Raw genomic sequence first — 24,292 nt, 5'->3', positions numbered from 1 at the left:
TATTTAATTGTACAATTTGCCACTTGTATGTCTTATAAAACTCCTTATTTAATTATAACATAATTTTAATTACCAACTATTGCTTGATTTCATTTTGATCTCTAAAATTATGGATTATTATGTATACGCAAGTAATATAACGGTGGGTTTATTAACTATAATGTATTACAGAATACTGATTAAATAACAATTTTCATCAAAATAGTCGGAAGTTATACCAACTAAATAAGGATTATTCAACTATTGTATTATTCTCATTACAATTATTATAATTTATTTAATTTTTTGGTTGTAACTGGTACACGGCATATATTTATAATTGTATTTACATTAGTGATTTAAGCCAAGGGTTCCCAAACTTTTTTTGAGTTCGACCCTTAAATATACTACTAGAAAATGAGCGACACCTACATCTCTCGTTGAGATAGGAATGTAAAATTTAGACTGCATTTTATACAAATAGACAGGCTTGGACATTGAACGGTAAAACAAACGGCGTTCACTTTGACGTTCATTTTCTCAATGTCTATAAGGATCGATTTTGGACAATTTTGTAGGAAGTTTATTGTATTTTTTTCCTTCATTATGGGTATAATTATAATTATTATCTTTGATGGTAGCTAAAATATAACTTTATATGTATATTCAAGACATATAAATCTAATTTTGTGTGTACAACTTTCAATTACTTTTTATGAAATGTCTAAACACAAAATTTGAAGAAAACCAGTCGTCATAACGGGATCATTATTATTCTCCCAGTTGGACGGAGAGGCTTGCATTTGACTGAAGAGATCATTTGCAGACATTACAAGATGAATAAACAGAATAAATGAACTAATAAAATAAAGTTATTGGGAGTTCAATGCAAAAGAATATGAATTCTTTACGATAGCAAGACGGTTATATTTATCCACTGAAGTGGCCACAAAAAATAGGGGATTAGCAGATCTGTACATATGGCGCCTATGTACACAAGGAGTTCGTCACTGTTTTGTAGACTTGTGATAACTCGATTTTGACGACTTTTTTAATGATTGAATTAGTATGTAATAACTAATATATGATATCTATGTGAAAAAATTACGTTGAAATTCGCTATAATAAAAAAAGTTATAACCAATAGTTGATTTATGACCTCTAATATCTCGATAAATTTGCAATGACAACAAACAGGTCATATTAATTAATATTTAGTAAAAATATATATCAACGAATGGGTGTTTCACATAAGTGTCCCAAAATTGGTAATTATAGTGAATATGGTTTTTAAAAGTTATTAGTAAATTTATAAGTCCAAATTCTTATTTCCTCTCTACTGAGAAGTGGCGAAAATGGCAATGCGAAATGGGCCGATTGGGGGGCGGTAGAGCAAAAAATGGTGATTAAATAAAACGAACTAATTGATCTAAAAACATAAAAAAATATGACTACTAAATGGAAGCAATGAATATCTTGAATATTATCCGGTTGATAGGAAATAAGTGCGTTATATTGAGATTGGATTAATGTACTTCATGATCGGCGACTTTATATTTTATCATATATTCGGTATACCATTACTTTCAAATACAAACAGACTACTTAGAATAAATACTTATACTTATAGTTAAAAACTAAACTAAACTCCAGATTCTGTAACCTAAAAGTTCAAGCAAGTACTTAAAGGACGTTAAGTAATTATAAAACTGTATTAAGATATTTTTTGCACCAATAGTTTTTTATTTCTTTAACTATTTAAACCACAAGTCTTTGAGGGTCATGAAACATATTTGTCTGCAGCTTTAAAAAAAGGTCAAAGGACGAAAAAATATTGGAAATATGGTTTTGATCACTTCCACAACAATCTAATAACGGTTTGCGTGCATCCTACAACATATTTTTGCTGATTGCTAGATCTGGTATGGCTTACACGATTGGCCAGTAAGAAAGATATGCACACAGTTGTACATAAGTCACCACACCAAATTATGAAGTCTACACCTCTCAGTAGTACCTCAATTCAAGGAAGAATGGATGAAATGCCTAAAAACATAGAAAATAAATTGTGAAACATTGTTGCTGCAACATAATTTAGTATGCAGTTAGATGAGTCCATTTTACTACAAAATGAATCTGTGCTTCTCGCTTATGTTGACTTTTGTCGAAAATGAAAAATTGGTTCGATAAATAATATTTGTAAGAAATCTTATAATAAATACAAAAGAAGAGTCGGTTTTTGGATATTGTTAGACTCTAAACCTGACTAATTCAAAACATATATAAGAGTTATTTTAAAATTAATATTGTATCAAACTGAACAATTCATGTGAATATTATTATTTCAAAATTCATCTTCAGTTAGAAACAAAAAGGACTTGAGATCCTATAATCAATCAAACCCATTTACAAATGTACTATATATTATGTACATTTATTTGTTTTAAGACTGCCAAATATATTTTCGGGTAGGAGTCTTGTTAAATTTTAAATTTGCTATTATTATTAAATAGCTTTATTTGAAACCATAAAGATTTCTTCCTCATTTATTAGATTGAAACTCATATATAAAAAAAAAGAAAAAAAATCTCAAGAAGACTTCCTGAGCCGAATCATATCTATGAGAATTGTAGCTTTCTAAGAACAATACATAAAATGATAGTTTTATCGTACAATGGGGGACATATCAAGTTGTGAACCCCAAACACAACGGTTTATAACTTTGTCACGGTGTTGCTATTAAAAAAGCGTCTCACTCTTCAGGTCCAAATCCAATAATGGAAGGGACAAGGAGAAAAAAACTTCAAAAAATAAATTTAACTAACCAAAAATGAATTATGGAGCTCACTTCCTTCACTCACAAAGTGAAGTAAGGGATGGCCGGTAAAAAATAATTTGAATTGAATTAGACTATATTAAGAAGAAAAAAAATTTCAATAGCCCACCCTCCCATCAGGAGGATAGAGATCCAAAGAGTTTGATAGCCTCTAAACGACTGAAAAATTCAATATAATTTTTGAAATAATACACTCCCTCCCTTACCCCTAACTCGTACAAAACCCAAGCTCGAGACGCCTGTTGGTACGTATGTTTGTACATTTTTTTATAAGAAAATATAATAGGATTGCCCGGCGTTGCCGGGACATTAAGTAACTAGGACAGTAAAATATTATGAGCTCTTCTCGCTACATGTTGTCGTTCTTTTCTTGGCATGACGGTGACCTTGTAGATCTTAAGGTAAAAAATAGTATTAAGATCTATATTTTATTCCAATTATGGAATGAATTGATTTATTAACTACTGAAAATGGTATCTGCTTTAAATAAAATCACATTGGTATCAACATCAAATTTATCATTAAACATTTAGTACTTCTACTTTTAATTCTACCTTTAAAAATATAATTTCACTGAGAATATTATTTATAAATAGGGTTTAAAAATGTGTTGAGGTTAAAAATATAAATATAACAATGGTTTGATAATATAATGTAATTAATTGACATTGAATAATTGAATTATGCGCCTTTTAACGGGAAAAAAGAAAAACTTCTTCCTTTTCTTATACACCCCTTCATATGGAGGTAAGAAGAAGAAGAAGAAGGGAGCTATAATTAAGGGTGATAATTTTGGTAAGAAAGAAAAGCGTGCAAGGAGAAATAAATAAATACGCATGCCATCATTGATTAAATAATATACTTGTTCTTCTATCAATCAAGAACGTTATCATTCCCGCCTTTATTATTCAATATTAATATAATATTAGATGCTGATAGTCGATAGAGAACTGAATAAAATGCCTAAAATAACGTCGCCTTCTGTCTGGATGTATGAAAATGGAGGCCCAGGAATTTGGAAAATACTTACCAGATGAGAAACAGATGGTTTGTCGGATATGTCGGTATAAATGTGCCTCTAGTCCCCTGTCTAGAATTACACGCCACTCATTGTCCTCATCTCATATCAAGAGCATGGATATTCATCTAAAAAAATCAAGTTAATGATGAATACATCAAGTCAGACTTTATTTCTGATCTCACAAAGATGCTTATTGCATGTATATACCCTTATCCATTGCTAATCATCTACGTTCAAAAAATTTATGGAGAAATACACGGGTAAATTCTTCCCTTCCTCAGGAACCATCATTAAATTAATGGAGGATGTTGTTACTGATGTCATTTATAGAAATTCATATAAAAATGTATTGAGTCATACACACCAAATGACGATCAAGTTATCAGTAAAAAGTATAAAATATTTACTAATTTCGAAATGGAACTCTAAATTTTGTACTATCTAACAGTAAGTATTCAATTTTTTTTAAATCTAACCATAAAATATGATTCTATTTTAGCTAAACATATCAAGAATTATGATACACAACTCATTAAGTGGCAAAAACAACTGCATAAATGGTCACAACAGCGGGGGTAGTAGCTTTGGATGGTTCGCAACTAGTTTGTCTGAGACTAGTTTCTTCACTTAAAGACTTGGGTATGATCATTATGTTTTCCAACATTACTTAGTCAATAAATATTCCTTTTTTATCCCTGAAGGCTTAGCTATGGTTGATAGGCTCCAAGAAATAGTGTTCAGAAAACTCATAAAAGGCAAAAACAACTGCTTAAATGGTCACAACAACGGGGTTAGTTGCGTTGGGTGTAGCAATATAATTAGCAATTGTGTATATCCTTCATGATAATAGTATGTTGTTATATAAGCATAAATAATGGGGAAAAAATCTTTTTTTGATGCTCTTAATAAGGAGTAATATCGCCGGATATTACTACATAATTAGCTTTTGCTCTAAATCTTTAAGATAGATTTATTTCTAACATTTTTTTATTAGTATATTTATTGTCTAATTTTATGGTTTTGACATTTACTTTATTATTAATAATTAGTTAGATCTCATCGGTTTAGATATATCTATCCTGTGCATAATTGTATATAGCAACTTCCACATGAAGAAGAGAGGTGATTATCTTTTTAATTAAACTCCACGTCTTGCTTGTATTTTGCAACCTAAAGTTATGACATATTTAACTGGATTCCGATGTCAGAACAAGAAAATATTATTTGGATCAATCTATTATTTCAATATTCGGTATATATAATTTATTGTTATTAGTTATATAATTCCAATTGTTTAATTTTGTATATTTAACATAAATTTATGATGGTATATTTTTTAGTATGTAGATTATATTTAATTAAAGCCTTCTTTTTTAAACCAGGAACTTGAAATATATTTCGAAATACTCTACTTTGTCGTTTCATTAGCTATTCTGAGAATATGGTTCATAATGAATTGAATTACAATTTCATGGAGTGTGACGTTTTCAAATCTACTGTTACGGATAAAAAAACGTCTATGTCAATTATACGTAGAATATCTTTATTAAACATCTTGCTAATAAATACTTTCGTTATACCCTCAAAAATCATAATAAAGCAGGCAGCTGATAATCACATCAGTATTTTAAACAATGATACGATATATCTTTCCCCCATCCCCCCCTCCCCTTCTCCTTGCACGCGTTTTTCTCTACAATATTATCAACTTTAACTATAATGTTCTGGTCACTACATCACCCCCCTCCCCAGTGACGATTGGAGTGAGGAACAAAACTTTATTGATACTTTTCTTTTCTTTGTCGATGGTGCCGGGTGAGGAGTTTCTAGGATGTATGCTGCTTTGACCCGATCGATGGAGATAGTATCTTGTTTACCATGTCGGTCTATAGTGACAGTTTTTCTAGTTCGGTGTAGAACCGGAAAGGGACCTTGGTATGGTGACTGCAAGGACGGACTTCCGTATGGCATTGACTCGTACGAACACGTGAGAGCATTCTAGAAGGTCTTTACTGACAAAAGTCTTGAGTGATTTTGGAGTTCGCGGTAGTACAGGGTTGAGCTTGGTCATAGCTTCTTGAAGGGCGTGAGCGAAATCGCAAGGAGCAATGAGATTGGGTTATTCTGTATTTGTTAAAAGTTCCCAAGGTATGCTAATTGTAGAGCCTAATAGAACTTCTGCTCAGGAAACCCCTATGTCTTCCTTTACGGATGCGCGTAAATACATTGTCCAACTTGGAATGGCATTGGAGTGGGCGTAGAGGGCAGACTTTAGCTTGCGGTGAAATCTTTCTACCATGCCATTGGCAAAGAGTGGTAGCTTGCCGTCCGATGGTGTGCAATACCCAACATAGTCATTAGCTCCTCAAAGTGACAGTTGAAATTGCGCGCCTCGGTCACTCGTAAAAGATAATGGTATGCTAAATTGTGAAGTCCAACCACCGATGAATGCACTCGCGACTGTTTTGCCCGTGGTGTCTTTGATTGGTACGGCTGCTGGCCAACGAGTAAAACGATCAAGGGACATTATAATATATATATAACCATCTGAGAAAGGAAGAGGACAAATAAGATCAATATTGGTTGGAAACCTTGCGGGGGCAAGACGGTGTCCTTGTTGACTTTAGAGCGTTGACGCCTTATGCAGGTTCTAACCCATTGGTGGACATCGTTATTAATATTGAGCCAAATAAATCTTGACGTCAACATTCTTAGCATTGTACGAATGCTAGGATGAGAAATGCCGTGGATATGGTCAAATAAGTTGTAACGAAACTCTGTAGGCATATGTGGTTTAGTAGTTGTGGAAGACATTTAAGAAAAAATGGAGAGTTCTGTACCAGGAATAATTATTTGTTTTATTTATAATGGAGGACTGGACCAATGCCATCGGCTGATGCATCTGCTGCAATAGAGATTGGTGCACTGTGTAAAAGGAAACTTAGATTTGAAGCTTCATCCAAAGTTGTCTTGGCTGCTTCAAATGCGGTGTTCGATCTTCATTCAATGAGAGTAGAACGCATTGTCCTCGTAGTTTTCGGGGCCATGGCAGCCGATAAATAACATTTTTAGCACTTTAACTGTACAGCCTGAGGACCGGGGTGTATTTTGGATATTAGACGGGTTCTTTGATGCTCAGAGAAGCGGTGGATGAATAATATAACCTGTCTCAGGGACCAGCAGCCCACAACCCGTAGGCTGGGCGTATTCTATTAGAAGGGGTTCTTGGTAATTATAATTAGTAGTGCAGTTTAAACTGCCTTGAGACATACTGACATATTGTAGAACGTGTGAGCTGATGAAATACATACATACACACACATACACTTAATTATTAATTAAATTTTATACGCTTGAAGAAAAGTTTTGTTGAATTAGTTCCGTTGCAAGACCATAGGGCATGTTGTATGAACAATCTGTAATAACATTGATACTTTAGGTCTTCGTAATCGTAAGTCATTTGTTTTTGTCAGAGCTTCGTCAGTGTAATACTACTATCTTAGTTAGGCATCGTCATTGTTTCGTCAAAGTTTTTGTCTTCGTCAGAGTTTCTTCTTCGTCGTAATTTTTGTCAAATTTTCGTCTTCGTCATGAAAAAAAGTTTCGTTTATATAAACTAATCAAGGTCTTAATGTGACAAATGTTCATTATGCATTGAGCAAAGCAAGTATATTCTTGGTTTAATTTCGGATACAGCAACTCGAAGATCCTCTACCTATATCCGATATCGGTTTTTATTTTGATATAAGTTAATACCAAAAAGGTCTTCTCACATAAATATGTTTACCCTAATGACATAGGTAAATCTAAAGTTGTTTTAGCCAGAAGGAGGTACTCATTCATTAAAATAAATCCAGAATTCGTCAAGTGTTTTATAATCAAAATCTGTTTTTAGTGTTTGGTCGCATGAAAGTTCAATAAGTGCATCTTTTATGTCAGACAACAGATGATTAATTGTGGCGGTAAAAGAGGTGCATCCTGTTATGTTTTCATAGAGCACTATTTGCTATGAAATACTTTTTCTAAAAGTGAACCAGAATAAACTTATAAAAAATATGTACATTCATCCTTATTTAAGTTTTAACGCCACTTAACGTAATGTCAATTTTTATTCTTCTTTTTTAGAAATCATCTCGCAACCCCTCCTTCGTGTTGGGCGACCCCCAACGGGATCGTGACTCCACTTTGCGAACCAATGCTGTAAGCCAACGTTTTTAACTTTTAGGACCTCAATTCAATTATCAGTGTTAGTATTCAATGTAGGTCTTAAGTCTGTTTTATTCTTAAAGACATTTATTGAAAATTCGTCCATTTTATCTAGTAAAAATACTAACTATGAGCTCCCAAGATGAAGTTTCCTTCAATTATGATGCAGTTTATGAAGTCAGCGAAAATGATACACATTTAAATACATCAATTACAATGAATGCCAACTGGGAACATACGTGCCCCCTGAAGAAAAACTGTTATTACTAAACAATCAAAAAATATTTCAATGCTATAACCGATTAGGAAGTTCCATTTAAGTTTTGTAAATATTTTATATAAAGTACAAACATATGTAGTCAGTAACTTACGAGTAGTAGGCAGATAAAATAGGTCAAGTGTGGTGTGTAGAAATATGGCACAATCCAACAAAACTAAAGGGCTTGTTTTTACATGCATGAAGAACTGTTGCATATTTTTGGACAATTTTATTTCTTATTTTACATATTATATCATATACATTATTTATAAGCATAAATATGAAGAGTGGAACAAATGTACCCATTCGGAGTTGATACAACGCTGCAAGCTAAAAGACGTGTTTTTTTTTACATGATAGTTACTATTCTTGTGAACTCGTTATAGATGTTGTACAAATTTATTGTTTTGAGCAATATATATGACGAATAATAAGTTTCAAAAGTTGTGAGTGCCTTTTATTCTATTAAAATTTTTTAGATTGTCTTCGGAAGAAATACAATCTTTGCTTTAAGAAGAAGATATTGAGTGTGAAACTGATTGCACTCAAGTTTTAACCATTTAACCGTCCATTGAAAAAGCATCAGTGGACTCCAACTGTGACTCTGATTCATCTGACAATGAAGTGCCATGTAATCTAGATTATTTACCAAGAAGAATTTTGTTTTCTAAAGTCGTACCAAATGAAATTGAATCAGAAATACCTGAAACTCCAGCGAGAAAGAAACCTCGCAAAGAGAAAATTATTTAGCATACAAATTAAAAACAGTGAATGTGATCAACAAGTAGAACCCTACAGAATAAGGATATGGTAAAAAATGGTGGCTGCATTTGTTTGCATGGGATATCTATCCAAAAGTCGTCAATGCTTGACGTTTCAGCTGATGAAATAACCATAATCTCGGCCTCCTGAATTTTACTAGAAATTTAGTTATTGTAGTGCTGAAAACAGACAGGTACAAAGAAGCGTCCAGGCCCCAAACATCCATTGGGAAGTGCAGGAAGAAAGTATTCGACTCAGCAAAGAAGGCCACTGGACTGCGAGAGGAGAGTATGCTAGAAGTAAATACAAAAAATGTAAAAGCCGGACACCTCATATATGTAAAAAGTACAAAGTTATTTTGCACCCAGAATGCATGGAACGTTATCACACTAAGGACTAAATGCTCCAGTATCATCTTAAAAACATTTATTAAATAATAAAAATCATATTTTTCTAGTTGAAATTCACTGTTATGTAATAAATTCAAATTCTGTTGTCTTATTACCGAGTAGGAACATTTTGAAAATTTATATTTTTAAATCTGCCTTATTACTACTATGAGATAAACAACATGACAATTAACTCAAATTTTGATGTAATTAATTCTCGGTATTAATGGGTTGATGCTAACATTTCATTTTGATCAATTAAAATTATCATTTGTTATGTATTGACGAGTTAAATAACTGGACATTTCAACTTTATAACGTTCCACATAATACATATAATTTTCAAAGTTACATAGTTAATATATGGACCATCCTTGGAAAGTCTATTTAATCTATTATCTCCATTACAAGTATTCTAAACATCTTAATCTTTGTTGCAACTTGTTTAATCTGTTTATACTAGTTACAACTTATACAAATAACAACTACTACAGGAAATCTTGGGTAACGGAACATCCATAAACTCTTTGGGAAGTCCGCAAGGGGTGGTCTGAAGGGGCTGTAGTCCCCCAAATTAAATATTTTTCCTTTTCACAAGAATTTTTTTGGTCAGGATGAAAAACATTTTAGGGGAAAATACGGGTAAAATTTTTATTATGAAAGATTTCTTTCCTGAAAAAAAGTCCTTCAGAGTCAGAGCAAAAAAATTAATATTTGAAATTTATTTCAGAAAAATTTAATTTCTTGTTAATAGTTATGAATTTTTGAAATTTATTTCCAAGAAGTTTAATATTATAAATTTAATTTTTGTGAATAGCTGTGGATTTTTTAAATTTTTTTCCAAAATATTCTATATTTGATATTCAATTTTTGAAGGTTTTTTTCTCAAAAAAATATTTTTTTATTGTTTTTAAGGAAAAATAATTTTCTTTGAATAACTGTGGATTTTTATATTTTTGTGGATAGGTATAAATTTTTGAAATTATTTTCTAAAAAATTTAATATTCGCAATTCAATTTTTGATTTTTTTTCTTCAAAAAAATCTCTTTTTTTGTGAACAGCTGTGGATTAAATTTTTTTTGCGTCTTTGCAGCAAATGCATCTATGTGAAGGAATTAGGTCAACCATCATTGCCGCACAATCAATATAGATAGTAATACAGTTCTTCCAACACAATCTTCTTTCTTCCATGATATTCAGTTGTCAAACAATAAATTTCTTCACTTGTCGTTTTGTTTGGGTACGGTTTGCAAAAAAAAAAAAAAAAAAAAAAAAAAAATCTCTATTATTGTCCCCATTTACAACCCGAACATTTACCAAGAGCTGAGTGTGCCCATTTTCGTTTCTTGACTTATCCAGTTGAAAAAAATGTGCACTTGTCAATATATTCCTCAATATCCACAGACATGTCATTGATTCGCCTCCCTATTGTAAAATTTGAAAGTGGGACCTTTGTCATTTCTTGGCTGCTTGAGGCCCTAGGATTTTGAACATGATGGCATAATCACAGTCTCTGCAATAGTCAGGGACATTTTTGTTTTATTTACTATATCAGACACGAGGTAGTAAATTTCCAGTGTTTTCTTCGAGCATTTCACAGATTTAGTCATCATTTGTTCTTGACGGCTATGTTGACTTTTCATAAATATAAAATATTCAGTATGCTTGTCAGCAAGTTATGGAGAATTAGTGGTCAGGTATTTTTTAAGTTTGCTAGGAACCATAACTTGGTTTGACAGTTGCTTGCCACATATTAGGCACGAGAGAAGAGGGATTGCTGTATCCCCAGTACTGCTTAAGCCAAATTTGAAGTGATTGTTATTTTATGTCCTCTTTTTAGTGTTATTAGTATCTAACCTCGATATTTTTGGCGCTAACTCCGAGTTGGAGGACGAAGGATCCGTGAATTATGTTGAGGCGTAATTTCACAGTCAATCATGTGATGATTCTTGTGGGGCTTTTCTGATTAGAAAACAACCCATGTTGATGATGCTTTTTGTAAAATCAAATATATTTTAGCGATTAAATGAAAAAAAAATGCTGTGCATTGCAGTAACGCTGACCCTGGTGGTGGTGGTGGGCTATTGACATGACAAGTTATTATAATGGGGTTTTTGAGATAGATATTTACGATTTATTTTAATATATTTATTTAAGAAATGTCCGATTTGTTTCATTGATTTTTTAAAATTATATGTCAAAATATGTATTTTTGAGCAGCATCCTACATGGTCAGGGGGATCTCTAGTGTGTCACTGTACATACCTTTTTTACTGCTGAACTAAATTGAAATACTTTAACCCTTGTTAGCTAACTTTGATTCATCAAACTTTTCTTGTCCTTCCATTTTTTGTGTCTTGGTATCGGTTTAATACTATGTATATACACAACCAGGAGGTGGTTTTACTGTGAACAGAGTCTGCGACAAAGATAAATGTTAGAAACCTTTTCTTTCTTTACTATTTGAAAACTTATTTTTTAAAAATATTTTCACTTTTTCATAAAATAAACCTTCTATTATTTTTAGTTTATCTTTTTTTTAATAACATAATATTGTTTTATAAATGGAAAATAATGCTTTACTTTATATTTATAATTTTAATAAATTTTGTAAATATTTCATTTTTTTACAAAATATTATAGGTAAAATTTTCCTATTTTAGAAATTACCATTTTTTTAAAAAGGTCAATCTTTTTTATATTTATAAGACATTTTATTAAATATTTCTTCTCGGTATATATGTATTTAATATTTATTTTATATATAAAAGGTGCATCCAAAGGCAGTCTAAAGAGCAGGGCTTGTTGCCTTAAAAACGCTCTTGCGTACATTCTACTTCCAATAAGTATTTTTGACTAATATATAAATAAAATGGTATTGTTATGCATGGATGATTAAAATATATTTAAATGTGTTTTACACAGTACTATTTATTTATTTGAATATCAAAGGGAAATTCTAATTATATAATTGGACTTATAGTACAAAATTGTTGTTTGATGTGAATGAATCACCCAATCTATTAATATTTTACTTATATACTAAAATGTATTTGTTTTAACCTATTATTTATGAAAGAATAGGTGTGAATCGCAGGGAAAAATACTATTGTTAATACTCAGTCAAAGAAAGATTTTCTTCCATTTTGGTCTTAAGTTATTATTTCTCTAATGATTTGGACTGATATTTTGGTCTAGACCGCGATCTCAGACTGTTAACAAACATTAAAAGTCAAGGGCGTCCGCAGGATTATATTTTTTTTTTGGGGGGATTTTTTTTTGGAATTAAATTCTTTGGAAAAAAGCTTCAAAAATACATAGATATTCACAGGAAATTAATTTTTTCAGAAAACATTTTAAAAATCTATAGCTATCAACAAAAAAATTAAAAAAAATAAAATTAAAAAAAAAAAAATCCATAGCTATACACAGAAAATTAATTTTTTTATGGAAAAAAATTCAAAAATCTACAACTATTCAAAGAAAATTATTTTTTTTTGGGAAAATTTTTCAGATATTATTTTTTTTGGAAATTTTTTTAAAATATTACATTTTTGGGTTTTAATATATAGACCAATTTTGTTCCTTTTCTGATTTATGAATAGTACAAAAAAAAAATGAAATTGCAAATATTAAATTGTTTCGAAAAAAATTTCAAAATCGAAAGCAATTCATAAAAAATAAATTTTTTTGGAAAAAAAATTCAAAAATCTACAGGTATTTTAATTTTGGAATTTATTTCAAAAATTGACAGCTATTCACAAAAGTTTTTGAAACATTAATTTTTTGGATGAAAAGTTTACCCTTATTTTCGCGTACAATTTTTCCATCCTGACAAAAAAAAATCTTGTAAAAAGCAAAAATCTCTTAATTTTGGGGGCTACCTGTTAAGGCCCTTGTTAACCGTTATATTTGTTACGATTTAAAATTTTGATGCATGGTTTGAATTTCGGGCTTGGCCAAAAGATTGGTCCATATCAGTATAAAAAAAAACACTTAACACCGAATTGTAAAAGTGGAGTTGCAAATTCTAAGTATTTTCTCGTCCTAGAATGTATTTTCAAGGAGGGAGGCAAAATTAAATAATGTCGACATCATCAGGAGTGTTTAGAATAGAAGGAGTGTCGGGCTTTTTGGTAGAGTGTTTTTTTTTTTGTTTTAAATGCCGAATTGAAAAAATAGATTTACTTAATTGAAATTCTAGAGTTGAAATTTTTTAGAAAGTAATATAATTTGAAAAAATAACTTTTTTTAAAAGACAATTTGAAAATAAAAATCGTTAAAACTTCGACATTGATTTGACATGGCCCTTGGTTTCTATCGTTTCAGCGCCACTGGTGGGTGTAATGAGTTTTAGTATTTTATGACGTCCATTATGCTTCCATAATGGATATTAATATTAAAAGAAGAGTCCAGAAGGGTGCAATAATATATCAAACCACAAGATGGGGACCATTTATTTAATGATTGACCGTATCCTCGAATTAAAATCAATATTGCTTGATATAGCAAACCCGGATTTGACAATAATTTAAAATACTTGGTGCTGAAGGTGAATAATTTCAAAAAGACATAGTTGAATTCAGAGTCGAATAATTTCAAATAGTAGGAGTCAAAGTTGAAATTCGAGTAGGATAATTCAAATTAGTCGAGTCGTAATTGGAGTTGCAAAAAAATCCTCAGATTCGACATTGGAGTACTTTCTTTCTGAGTCTTTGTTAGATCAAGTCATTACCATTATTGAATATCACAACCAGAAACCGAAAAAAACCCCAATATCAGTTGGTAGTTGGCCTCTTTTTCACAATTATGAAATCATTATTAAATGATTGTTGCTGTTTTGTTCACAGCTTAACAAGAGATAATGTGAATTGCTTAACCAATCAAAGTTCAGAATACTGATTAAGGGGGGGGGGAACAGAAACCTTGACAGCCAATAACAATCACATTGTAAATGTTTGTGTAAGCGTCCGCAGAATTATAGTATATATACATATTTAAAAAAAAAAAAATTTTTTTAATAAAATTTCATAAATCAAATATAAAATTTTTGAGAAAAAATTTCAAAAATCCAAAGGTATTCACAAAAAATTGGATATAGGGGAGATAAATTCAATAGTCCACAGCTGTTCACAAAAAATTACAAATATTAAATTTTTGGGTAAACATTTTCCTAAGCTCATAGTTGTTCACAAGAGTTAAAAATTTTGGAACAAAATTTCAAAAATCCACAGATCTTCACAAAATTAGATTTTTTGAAAAAAACATTCAAAAAATATATTTCAAATATTAAATTTTTGGAGAAATTTTTTAAAAATTTATTCATAATGGCATAATATTTATTTAAATTAACACTAGGAAGTAAAAGTCCTTCTTTTACGCATGGAATCAACACACAAGTAACATGACGTAATACGTATATAAACATAGCATTAGTCCGCTCAAGAAATCTTGAGCACACCCACGCTCCTGCTCAGTTAATAATTTTGAGAGGGCCCTATTGCTTTTACTCGTTTTGTAAAACAATGAGCGGGGCTCATTGTTTCACTCGAATAGAAGTATTTGAATTTGACAACTCTTTATGATTGGAATTATATTCCTGAAATTTTTTATTTCAAAAATTGAAGAGAAATAAGCTACAAGAATAAATAAACTTAAAGATCTTAAATTATGTTTAAAATATTAAAAAAAAAAAAAATCATAAAATAATTGATCCAATGTAAATAATGGCTACATTGTTATTTCTTAGATAAAAATTATTTTTTGTCAATTCAACATACAATGGCACATTGCTACAGATAAACTTTGCTCTATTAATATATATATAGTTTTTATATTGATCTTGTTAGTAGATATGTCGTATATCAAAGTTGCCAATATATACTTTTCTTTTTGATTTACACTCACAGGGATTTAGACAATTTTCACATACCTATCTATGACCCCATCCACCTACTTCGGGAGATGTTGATATGCCTATCTATTAGATGTATGCATTATGATGTATGTCAGTATTTAAATTGATGGACAGCATTAGGATTGAGTATACTTTTACGATAATTGAAAGTATAATAAAAAATAATATAAGTAATGCCCGTTAATGAATAAATAAAAGGAAATATGCATTAGACTGCCTGGTTAATGCATTTGATGATATGTCTTTCTAACCAATGTTGGTTTGAAGTATGCATTAATTAGAGTTGAATAAAATATGACCTCCTGCTATTTACAAATAAAATAAATCGAAAAACATAACATGTTAATCCGGTGTCAATTTGACGAATGTTTTAGAGGAGAACAGCTTAGTTGTCATGACGTTTCATTATATTAGCAGCGATCAGCTAAAAGAGAAAGAAAATACACACAAGTCCCCCTCCAGATCAAGTAAGGAAATAGGAAGGCATCAAAATCAAATCCAAATTTTGCTATATTATACCGACAGATTATGAATTTAGAAAGATTTTTTTTCGTAAATTTTTTCCATCAATTAGTATTGGGAGTTTTAAATATACTGAAAGACTATTGTGATGTTCAGGAGTTTTGTTAGATGGCTGTATATCATCATCAAATCTAACGTGATTATATCTCCAACTTATTGCATAGATGGAAGGTCAGGATATCGCAATTTGGTGCAAAAGTATTTCACATTTGTTGCAAAATTTAAGGAGATTATTCAATAGTTAATTTTGTGTCAAATTTATCCTTCCTCTGATTGGCTGTTAACGGAATCTGGTTCAATCGATATAGCTAATCAAGTAATCATAATCTTGATTGCATCATATACATATTTTTACCCCTCCAAAAAGGGATCCCAATGAAGGAAGGTTTTTGCAGTTGGATCCCCCCCGAAATACACTGTCAAAAGAATCATCAAAAACTGTTTTGTAATATAAGTAAATCCAAAATATAGTAAATATATTGGGCTGAGGCATGATTGTGCTGTTGTTTTTGATAGCAATTCGACGGTTTTCAAAAAACAATTTTCTTCACTGCTTCAATGTTTCAATCTGTTGTTCACGTGCTTGGACGTCCAGAGCGAAGCTCCTCATTGTCATCTTCCTCGCCATCTTAGAAGAGTTTGTACAACTTGTCAACATTTTTTCACTCATAATAGTTTCATTGTATGCCATTGTCAACATTTAAAGTCTTTTGAAGCACTGAGTTTTATTTTTTACAAAAAAATTTGATATAAATTCTATTGATCCATGTTTTTTAATCACAAAAATCCCCGAACGCCCAAAATACTTCAACCGTTATGCCTCTCACAAACAAACCTGAGAGGCATATATATATAATATATCTGAAACGATAAATATATGTTCACGGTGAGTGTCCTAACATAAAAAAATCTAGCATACCAAATGACTTTGCCCCTGAAATTTGAAAAGACACTTTTTGATCACACCTCGTATAACACATGAGCTGAAAAGTCCCGTCCTCAACAATGAAAAACAAATATTTATATTAACTTGAAGAAGTGGAGTCCCCATAACATTTTTAAGGCATTGCTTACCTCAAACGGTATTTTTACCCCATCAAAAAGCAGTATAAAATTAAAATACGTTCATTGTTTTGGAAATAAGAAAAGTATTGTCTTAGCACTTAGCACAATAACTCAGAAACTGAAGAACAGATTGTCATGAAATATTAACAGCTGTTTTTAGAAGATTGCTACTGACTGAAAATGAGGTAAATTTAAAAAAAAAACACCATCTATGTGTAAAGCTGGGACTTTTCAGCCCATGTTTTATATGACTCCAGGGGGAAGAAAACAAAATGAAGTCAATAGACTTCCATGTATCTAGAATTCCATGATCAACACTACAAAAATTGTTTATAATAGTGATGAGACGATAAATGGAATAAGAGAATCGGGTGTATTTATGGAATCGGAATCAAGAGCGGCATGACGAAAATAATGTTTAATTTAAGATTCCGATTCTTACTTTTTACTGGCATTTAACAATTTAATACTTTTCTAAGCTATGAAAAAAATACACCTCCCCCAAATTAAGGAATTTAATATTTGAAATTTTATTTAATTTTTCGATTTTTTTTGTAATATGAAAAATTTTCTGTGAATACTAATGTATTTTTGAAATTTTTCTCCGAAAAATTTAATATTAAATTTTTTTTTTTCGAAATATTAAAAATATAATTTTTTAATTTTTTTTCAAAAGTTTCATATTTGAAGTTTTTTTAGAAAAAAAAATCATTTTTCAATTTGTTTTTATTAAAAAAAATATATAAAGATATAATCTTGTGTCGCCCCTGATAACAAAAACGGTATTTTTTAACTATTATTTAAATTATTAAAGAATCGTAATCGACATCAGGAATTTTTACTAGAATCCCATCGTAGTCGGCATCGTGACTTTTTTTAGTATCGTCCCATCACCAGTTTATAATGCTTTCGTATCGGAAAAGGCTTTTAATTGAGAAGTTTCCCTGTTTTATGGCTTTCCTTATTGAGAACAAAAAGAATTCATTTCTTTTTATAGCCAAAGAAAATGGGTACATAAATTGTAACGTATATATTAATGCCTAGAAATGAGGGATTTACAGTTGTATAATATATATCAACATAAGTAACATTCACTAGACATACAGTTTCAACATCAAATGAATTCATTTTATTTCTATTTACTACTTTGTATTTTTACAAATTATATTACGAAATTCAATGCTTTTGAAGATACATACAATACACAAGTACTATGGAATAAATACCATAAAGAAGAGGAAGATAACTCATAATTTATCCACTTGAAACATTAAGGCTATTGATGAGAAAGTCATCATTCCACTCTATGTATTATACATACAATAAGTATACGTAGAAACAGGGTATATTAGGCATCCATTTTTTAAAGACGCCAGACTGATATTTAAGAAAAGAAGATAAATACATTTTTATGTTAAGTGCCCGATAGGTAGTGTTGTCTCGGTCCTTATATAGGACCTCGGTCCAGTCCAGTCTTACTTGTGGGTCCTTAAAGAAGGTAAAATCGATCCCTCGTGATCCCTAGTTATTCGTTATACCTATACATTATATAACTAAGTAAATATATAATATGTTTGTATTATAAAAGAAAAATATATTATTCTTTGCAAGGTATGTGCAATGATCTTAATACATAGGTATATATAATTTGGCTTAAAAAACAACCTATATTTATATGAAAAATTATATAGACTGACATATAAGAAATGACGGTAATAAGGACTAATAGGATCGGCTCGATCCCTGGACTGTACCGAATAAATAAGGACTGACCCAACACCATCTATAGATTCTATTCAGATTATTGAGGAGGGAACATCTAAGAATAAAGTAATCACTAGTGCGTGTTCTCATGAAAGACGGAGAGTAACAATGACGGCTTGCTAGGAAGTTATAGCTGTAAATCTTTGTAAGACTCGTTGTAGAATTCTGGATCAACATCGGAGTAATTTCAGTCTATATAGTCTGTTCTTGTTATATAAGGAGTGGGATTTTTGTTTAATATTTATTATTAAGTATATATTTGCCCTAGGTCCTGCTCACACTAAAACTGACACTGAAAGTTCGAAGAATGTTTTGTAGGAGAACAGATTAGGAGCAATGACGTTTTATTAAATTAGCTACGAGCAGCTATAAGAGGGAGTAAATTAATTCAAATTTTGCTCCATATTTAGCATAGGCAGGAATTACTCCGATATCGATCCTGAATTATACTCTGAGTCCAACAAGGACTTGTATTTATAACTCCACGACAAATCCTGTGCTTTACTCTACGTCATTTAAGAACACACACACTTGTGATTACACTTCAAACTTAGACAATCGTTCTTTAATGATTAAAAAAATAATCATAAGTGACACTTAAGAATAATGATAACAGCTTTGAAAAAAACCCTGTTCAAATAGATAACTAGAAAAATACTGTATGCGTGTTAGGTCATATTTCATACAACTCTAATAATGTACAGACTTTAATTAATAGGAAGTTGAAAAAATGTGTATTAAATGCGAAAATTGGGAAAGGAAGGGGTCAAAAGTGGGGAACATACTGTGTAAGTTTTAATTTTTCGCCGATGTATTTTTTTTTTTTTTTGAGCTACACAAACTTTATAACCCTATGGAGGGCTCTACCGCTCTACGAAGTCTTACAAAAAAATTACATTTTTACAGATTCAAGCCGTATGTCTAAACAATACCGAGCAGTCCATTAAAATCTGAACACTTTGAATTTTGAGCTTCTACAAGATATAATTTATTAATTAAACATAGAATTTCAACAGAAGTAATCCTATAAATAGATGTATATCTGAGCTCTCTTAATCATTAATGTAGCCGCCCTTAACGACAATGATAGCTTTCAAGCGGCAGTGTAAGGCCTGGGACCCGCTGTGGAAGTAGTAATCTGTCATGGCGCCCCAGTGTTGGCTGACTATGGCTTTGAGGGCCTCGGTGTTTTAATGCGGGCACTGCAGGCCTTCCCCTTGACATGCACCCAAAAAGTGAAGTCGAGGGTGTTGGCATGAGGCCTATGCAAGAGATCTTGGGGTTTCACCGCAGACTGATCAGAGATCTATAAAAAAGTGGGTGAAAAGAGCTTTGTGAAAGTGGAAAGGCCATTCTTGACACCAGCAATGAAAGAAGCCCACATCTTCCGTTGCAAGACTCTTTTAAATTCTTTTGAACTGTGTTTTGACACTTTTGGCTCCCCTACAGCCCTCATGCGTACCCTCTTGACTACACCTTTTTGGTGCATGTTAAGGGGAGGGGCTATAGTGTCTGTCATCCAAACACTGAGGCCCTGAAAGCTGCTGTCAGCCAACACTGGAACACCCTAACAGAGGACTTTATCTGCAGCGGGTGCCATCCCTTCCGCTACCGCATGGAAGCCATTATTGCCACTAAGGGCGGCTACATTAATGATTAATAGAGGTCAGGCACACATCTGTTTATAGTATTAATTTTGTTGAAATTATGTTGCTAAGTACTAAATTATATGTTGTTGAAGGTCAAAATTCAAAGGGTTCAGATTTTAACGGATCACTGAGTATCTAAAGCCCCTCTTAAAGCTTTCAAAACTTTTGAAGGAGTTGTTATTAGAAGCATTTAGATTGATGGACAAAAATACAAAATTCTGATGGATGAGAGAATATGGGATTGTTACTATCCCAAATAAGTTTTAGAAAAACACATCTCAGTTTTAGCAGAACCTGGATTATTGTATTTGAGATACACTACTCAAAGTTGCAGTAAAGGTAGATCCATTTTTACTTTATGAGAGGTTGTACTTTTAAATCATGGCAAAATATAAATTTTTTTTTAAAATTTCACTTACTTTGTCATACACAATCAGTAGGAATATGCGTTAAATTGGTAACATATGTCTCACAAAGTGTTAATAGTGTTAGTTCTAGAGATGACTTAAATAGAATTAGATTTCAATTTCGAGCCAAAATACCAAATTTTAAGTTATTGATAATAGCTCTACTTTGCTTATTTTATTACTTCGGCCAACGAAATTGAACGAAGGTAATTTTTTTTGACTATGTATTTTAGTCACCAGGATTACAGCAAAAGTTAGCAATCTATTTTGATTTAACTTGGTACGAAGATTATATATGGTCACAGCAAGATACCATTAAATTTGTAGAGGCCAAAGGTCAAGTTAATACAAAACTTATAAATGTATAATCGACCATAACTTTGGAACAAATTCAAATACATTACTCATTTGATTTTAAGCAAAATTTTGCACTCTATCGAGTGCCCCTTTCTTGTTGTTATATGATTTGTATAATTTATTCTAATAATAAAATACCTTTAAAAATTTATTTTTTTATTATTTTAGACATAAGGCTAAAGTCTGTGAATACATAAATATTTACAAAACTTCGAAAAGAGGTAGAGTCCTCCAAATAATTAACAGTTTTAGTTATTACCTCGGCCGACGAATTTGAGCGGAGAATATTTTTTTGCCCCTATTTGTTTGTTCAGGATTACAGCAAAAGTTAGGAATCGATTATGATCTGCTTTGATACAAAGATTCCATCTAAATGACACAGTAGGAGGTCATTAAATTTTCAGGAGTCTTTTTTAACACAAAACAATAATTGACCATTACTTTAGAATAAATAACGATACATAGCTTAATTTTATTTTAGGTAGAGGTTTTGTGTTCTATTGAGTATCCATTCTAGTTTTCTTTACTAGAATCATAATTTCAGAAAAGTGAAACAAATTTGATACATTTTGTGTTTGTGTAGCTCAAAAAAAATACATGGACGTCCACCGTCCACCTTAATGTAAATGACCATAGATATAAAATAACCATTAATATCTGAGTACACAATCGTTGTTGCTGTATAGTGTATTCAAATATAGAATATTAAATCATTTATAGTTATTTTATGTATCGATTAGGCAAAATGTTTTGTAAAACTGGACGGTCATAAATAATATATTCGTATTTTCTTCTACTGAATGATCCATGCAATTACATTACATTACTATTGTCTAACTTAGGGATTCTGAACGAGGGCCCGCAAAAAAATATATAATACGAATAATAAAATTAAAATTAATTGTATTTTATCTTGGAATATTTAGCTAGCATTGTGTCTTTACAGGGGCATTTGCAAGATTATATATATATATTTTTTTTTTTGAGAGGGGGGGCTTTGGATTTTGGAATTTTCCTGAAAAAATATCCAAAAATTAGTGTGGCCCAAAAGAAGATCAATTTATCTTTGTCTAACACCCAAAAACTGTTGAGAAGCCCTGGTCTAACTCCTCAAATCGAGGATTCCAAAACTACTGTATTAAATATGAGAAGTATGATATAATAGGGTAAAACTATATTTGAATACAATTTAAATCCATTTATATTTCATATGCAATTTGTACATACCGGGTGTAACTTGAAACTTACACACTTGAAAAAAAATAAATAGCCTGTAATTCATTAATTATACATTGAACAGAAATCTTTATTAATCTTTTTCTGATATATAGCCAATGTCTAATCAATTCAATATTAAATTCGTGTCTATGGCTGTCCACTCCTCGTCGAAAGATGCCTTCATGGCTTCAACGTCCGGTTGACGGATGTTGCAGGCTCTCCTCTCGATGTGCAGACAGGAAAAAAATGTTGAGAGGATTGACATCCAGATTTTATGGTGGCTACATTCTCTTGTCCTTGAAAGCAATGTTGTTAGCTAAGAAGATCGGAGTAATTTTCGCATTTGAGCAGGGACTCCATCTTGCTGAAAGACGACATTGCCGTCGGAGAAATTTGTTTATACCCTGGGGAGCAGGATGGCCTTGAAAATATCAATGTACATGGTTGCTGTGACCTTTAACCGTCCTGGAACCATATTAGGGCATCCTTGAAAACATCTGCATTAATGAGGAGCTTTTTCCGGGGCCCTCCTCCCTCTCCATGGTCTTGTTTTGGTCTAGCCTCTTCTCAAAATTTAGATGGTCTTACAAGCCATTACCGTCAGCCTGGCCACCTCTGTTGGAGTGTGACCCGCATGAAGAAAAGTTGGCTCCCTAATCCTTGAATCTCACTGCGATGAAATTCCTCGCCCGATTTAAAAAAATCAAATAGTAGCAGGTGCTTGAGATGATTGGCTACTTATAAAATTGCAAACAGTGGTAATTAGCTCAGACAGAACCTCTCAAATCCATTTAATACAAGCGTGTACGTTTCAAGTTTCTAGCCATTATGTGAGAACTGTTAGGTAAATATATGACCTGATGTTGAGTCCATTTTGACGATTGCACAACTTCTTGTAATAACAAGTTTTAAAGAATATCTGCCTTTGAAGGGGAATGCAATGCTGAGAATGACATAAATTGGAGGTGGTTACTTATGAGTAATAAAAAGTTACTGATGAGTAATTGCATATAACTATAGAGATGAAGAAAAGGTAATTGATTTTTCTAATGCATTCTAGACTCATAATGAGGTCTATCATTAAATAAAAGCAAGCAAGGATGATTTTTCTCAAAAATGAGTTTGAATTATATCCTCATCTACTAATTATCTTTAATTTCTATTATTTAGTTATTATGATTAATAATTTGAATGATGTTGAAGTTGCACATAAAGTAGACATGTGTGGATATCAGTATTTTTTTTGATCCAATATTTTAGAAATGATTAGATGTATACTTATTCCTGAAAGCGTTTGTTTCGTTTGCCAATAGGATATATAGAAAATAAAAAAATAGTTAAATTAATTTTGTTATTCATTACGGATTAATCAATTTGATCCCGGCTTAGTAACACATGAACTTATAAACACATAGACATTGGACAATCACCTACAATACAACCTTTCTTTGAGATACTATAAACAAACTTTGATTACATTCAGTTCCTTCAATTAATCACTCGTACAAAAATCATGCCTATTGATGTATAAAAGACTTTAGAGACATTTCTCCTTGTTCTTTTCTCTTTAAGAGTATTTTTGTATATTACCAGGTAAAAAGAAGAATTATTTCATGATTATATTAGGTTAAGTAAAAAGTTTTGAGCTTTTTTCGCTAGATGTATTTAGTGAACTATACCTCACGATTGCATCAAAAAAAGCTTAAAGTATGCTTAAAGGTTAAGAGTACCATTAAAAAAAGTTCATTCATAGTTTTGTGTTTGATGAAGCCAGTGGTGTGTTACAGCTTTCCGAAATAGAAGTAAAAAAGATAAAATTCTATATATTCTGCAGTATAACTACGATCGAGGTTAGAAGGCGGAGCAGGCAGCCAAAAAATGTTGTGCTGTTTATGGACCCAATACAGGATCGAATGCAACAGCAAAGCGGTGGCTCTAATA

General features: G+C 31.5%; 1 long non-coding RNA gene across 1 annotated transcript; it reads left to right on the top strand.

The window, feature by feature from the left end:
- Positions 1 to 4,120: 4,120 nt before the first annotated feature.
- LOC139905600 (uncharacterized) lies at positions 4,121 to 4,833 on the top strand. Its single transcript, XR_011780485.1, has 3 exons — positions 4,121 to 4,283; positions 4,336 to 4,475; positions 4,538 to 4,833. It is a non-coding gene; the product is annotated as an uncharacterized lncRNA (long non-coding RNA).
- The last annotated feature ends 19,459 nt before the right edge of the window (positions 4,834 to 24,292 follow it).

The sequence above is a fragment of the Lepeophtheirus salmonis genome, chromosome 5, assembly GCF_016086655.4.
Source record: "Lepeophtheirus salmonis chromosome 5, UVic_Lsal_1.4, whole genome shotgun sequence".
Lineage (NCBI taxonomy): Eukaryota > Metazoa > Arthropoda > Copepoda > Siphonostomatoida > Caligidae > Lepeophtheirus > Lepeophtheirus salmonis.
The sequence above is the reverse complement of the archived record's forward strand: the minus strand, read 5'-3'. Positions and strand labels throughout refer to the sequence as shown.